Below are 4788 nucleotides of genomic sequence, written 5' to 3' on the forward strand. Positions count from 1 at the left end.
ATTTGAAGCTGAGGCCAAGAATTATAAGCAATAAACTTTTCACAAAGTTATCTTTCCAACAGTAAACTTTGATGTGGCATAGCATAAATGATATGGGTGATAATGTAAATAATGTACAACATGTGCATTATATGTACCTTGACTATTATACTCAAATGCTGTGTAACATCTGCATCTATTCTGCTATCTCTTAGTTTTATATCATTTTGTTATTTTTTTCCTGAATGGTTAGTCAGGTTGGGCAGCGATAAATTCAAAGACCTGTCACCTAAAACAGTTAGTGTATTGGCAGGAAAGGGGTTTGGCTTAATAACTGGATACAGGTGAAAGGAAAGTCATGCCAAGTTCTATTCATTAGCAGTGCCAATATATCCTTGCACAGCTCTCTTTTCCTCACAATTCCTATTAAAAAAAGAATAAGAAAAGCTGCATTATTAAACAAATGACAAGAAAAAGTATTTTTTTTTCATATGTTAAAAAGGATGTTGAGTTTGGCATGATGACCTAATGGTAGATTGTTGGATATTACTTTGCTAGATTGTTGGGATGCATTTCCCTACCCTGCCTCAAAGACCTTACGTCCCTCAAAAAAACTTCAAAAATTGGGAGGGATAGCATTAGGAGATATACTTAATGTAAATGATGAGTTAATGGACACAACACACCAACATGGCACATGCATACATATGTAACAAACCTGCACGTTGTGCACATGTACCCTAGAATTTAAAGTATAGTAATAAAATATTTAGAAGAATCAGGTCCTAATATAAAAGAGGCACATGGATAGCTTCAAGTTGTAACAGAAAAATTATTTTATTCATCATTCATTCATTCAGCAATGATTTAACAAATCCTGAGTGACCTGCCATTGAAGTGGCCACACACGTGGGTTTTTAATAGTTGACCTAAAAAACTTTTTCTAGATGATCCATTCTTTTAAACTTTAGAATAATGAGCAAAAATATATAAAAACATGTTGATAACACTTATGATACTCGGGGTTTAATTATATTGAAGCAGTATTTTCCAATATGTCAAGGTGAAGTGCAGGTGGTATTAGTGATTGCAGTTAAATAGCAGCAATATCAACAATCAAATTAGGGAAAATAAGATTTTCAGACATTACTAGATTTTCTTTGGTGTCATATTTAATATGCAGTAAAGATAAGTAATTAGTATAAGACTATATTGAATGGTTTTTAGAAAATAAATTATGTGCCTTTTTAATGGAAATATTGCACAATCATTAGATTAAGAAATACATTTGTGGTCAGGGAAGACTCTATTTCAAATTATTTACCTGGTTCATAGGCATTGGATGTGGTGACAATCTAGTATTTAGGAAGTTAATTATTTCAGTCAATATCCAGTCATTTTGACTTCAAAAAAAATTACATGTTAAAGACAGTGAACATCTTTACCTGCATTCCCTGTGCTGTCTCGGTTTTCTCATGGATTATTTTTCATTCTTCTTACCATTTGTACTACACTTTGCTAAGTCCAGCTGAATGTAAACTTTCTCACAGCAAGAGCCTTTCTCTGTCTTTTCAAAATTTTATCCTGGGAAGCATCAGAAAAACTTCAATTCTCTTAAGACTACATAAAGAATATTAATCTAACAGATAATAAAAACCTGTATAAGGCTTTGGTATTCCCTGCCCAATTACACGCAGAATTTAGACCACATCCTTCAGTAAATTAATTAGCATCACTGGCATTTTTGGTCAAATTATAGAAAAGATAATTTTTTTGTGTAGAGGAAAATCCAAAACATGTTTCATTCTCTAATTTGACCCAACCTTGATCTAGGAAGCAAGTACTGGGAAGTGGATCTCCTTTAGATTTCAGTATTCACTTCCCTCTCAACCAAAGTCTTTTGTGAAGTACACTAATGTCTTAATCAAGCCAGAAAACCCTTAGTTTTCTCCCAGGTACTATGTGGCAATTCAGAAATAGCTATTCCATGGGTTTCACTACTATTTGCTTGCCATAATGAGTTACACATCACTTAAAATTATAAAATTAACATAATGCACATTCAGGAAAGTAATTAAGCAACATTGCCAAAAAAAAAAAAAAAAAAAAAAAAAAAAAAAAAAAAAAAAAAAAAAAAAAAGAAAGAAAAAAAGAAAAAAAAGATTTTCCCTTTTCTAAAAGATTTTATTCTAAGAATTATTTTAAAACCCCTTATTAAATGTAATTTTAAATTAAAAGTATAAATTTTAATTTCAACATGATTTTTCATTAAAAAGAATTTATAAAAGCAAAAAAAAAATGTAAATGAAAATAGTCATAATTTTAAAAAGCCTGCTCTTAATTCCGCTTTGTGAGGCTAAAATAAATGTAATTGCTATGAAACATTTAAATTAAGGCTAAGTTTTTAAAAAGTCATTATTGAAACAAAATTTCTGAAAAAACATCAAGTGCATGCATAATGGCAGTCATCAAATTCATAGTGGAAAATTATTGAAAAGTTATCCCAAAGTTCATAAACTTTATTATTTTAATAGTTAACATTGAGGCAGTGAGATTGAATTTTATTTCTGAACTTAGTGTTAACCATGTTTTCAGTGACTGCTGGATGTGGATACATATTTCTGAAAACGTTATTAATATTCAAAAAGAGCAAAAGAAATCTTTCCTTTACTCGAGATGCACCAAATCACGAGTGAGGAAAATCCATCATCAATCCATCAAAGCAAGAGTGAGGGAAGGCAAATATGTGTCGGCACTATGAAGGCATATGCCTACATTTCTGTTTAAAAAGTAGGGAGAGTGATATTATATAAAGAGCAGGGTTCCAGTTAACAAAATAAGTTGTTCTTAAGTTCTAGCATCTCCTCAAAATGTACTGTATCTTGATTTTGACAAATACAGTTTGTTCTCTTTCTCTCTCTCCCCTCACCAACACACACATTTATATTTCATAAAAAAATAAGATTTCTGAAAGTATTATTATAGCTTTCCAAGGCATCTAAATCATATCACTAGTGCCTCTTGTCTATATGTATTTGCCAAATGGAACTGGCTGTCGATATCATTAGCCTTCATCATGTGGTTGAATGATGTAGACACAGTTTTACCTCTTTTAAATCATGCCTTTCTTAACTCAGTTGAATAACACTGAAATATATAAGAAAGGTTATTTCAGCCATGCTCTGTGCTATATTTTGAAATGGGATTCTATACTAAAACTATTTTCCTATTTTGATAAACATTCACAAGACATGTTAAATTGTATTTTTGGTGTTCATTGCCATTTGTCATGTATTTTCCAATTGGGAGCTCAAAACACTGATCCCCGTAAGACGTATCAGGGAGTTGTTCAGAAACTTCAATTGCTTATCTAGCACTTTTACTAATTTTTTACTTTATTTACTACATTTACTGAAGCAAATTTTTTTGACAGGTTTTGTCATGTTAGCAATCATCAACTTATCTTAATGAAATCATCTTAATGAAATTCACTCTATGTTATAAAATGTTAAAATACAAGGATTAAGCAAAAATCTGATGTGTGTGTAGAAAAGCTAAGGAACTATCAGAGTATAAAGTCAACAAGCAAAACCTTCAATTTGAGTTACGTCTCTCAGGACATAAAAAATAACGTTAAGCCAGTAAGAGAGTAAGTAAAGATCAAGTGTCAGCCTGTCAGACACATATAAATCACAATTAAGTTGTTTTCTAATTATAAATGCACTTCTTGGCATTAAACTCCAGCTCGAGCATGTCAGGAGGAAATGTTAATATTCTGACCCAGAGGTCTGGCGGCATTAGACTTGCCTTATTGTTAAGCCTACGTATTAATGTAGGATGTACCTTTGTTTGGCTCAAATCCCTCTCCCCGAAGCAGGATGCCAATTATTTTCCATGCCAATTTTTCAACTGCCAGGGCACAGCTTTACTTGTTAGGTTCTCCCTAAAGTTCATGAAGCCAAACGATGCAAAAACAATGAAAAGAATGCTTTATTAAGATTGATTTTTAAGGACTTTCTGGATACTGCTGAGATACTGCTGAGAGTATGGACTCTCAGTATTACGTTTTGAAAACTATTTGAAATGTGTTAGAGCTCCCTGACTCTTTAAGGATCGTATAAGCTGGAGACGGACTATGTTTCAGCTCTGATATTTCTGTTCTTCTTTCCAAAAACCAGTTTTCATTACATTAACATACCGTACCACTTATTTTTTTTCCTCCCAATAATGCCTGCCTTCATTTTCTTTTGGCAGTAGCAAACCTATTGACCCTGAAATTTCTGTATGAAAGCTGCTTGCTATTAAACACCTGTACCAGAAAAAATGAGACTTCTGTTATCCAAAAGATGCTTCAGTCTGTGTCCTAGAGATTTTTTTATGTGAGGTAATATCATACAAAATAAAGTTGAATTTTACTGACGGTATACAAACATAAATAAGAGAATGGCTGTTGTAGTTATATCAATTGGAGCAAGGATGTAAGCAGACTAACTACAAAGTCCACAAATACATTAAGATTCTTTTGAATTTATATATAGTTGTAGCAATTTACATTATTCCTAATCTATGCTTACCTCACACATCTACAGAATATCTCAGTAGAATTTCAAAACATATTTTAAAATTAGAACCTTAGATGATATCCCTATAGAATTTAATGACAAGATTTCCTCCTGAATTTCGAACCTCAGTGGAGTAGCAAAGATTCATTGCTCTAAGAAATGGATCCAAATGGGCAGGTCACAAATTACTAAGTGTGAGTTACTAGAATCAGGGGACATGATTTGAGGGAGACATTAACAAAAGATA

This window comes from Mandrillus leucophaeus, unplaced genomic scaffold (genome assembly GCF_000951045.1).
Source record: "Mandrillus leucophaeus isolate KB7577 unplaced genomic scaffold, Mleu.le_1.0 Scaffold477, whole genome shotgun sequence".
Lineage (NCBI taxonomy): Eukaryota > Metazoa > Chordata > Mammalia > Primates > Cercopithecidae > Mandrillus > Mandrillus leucophaeus.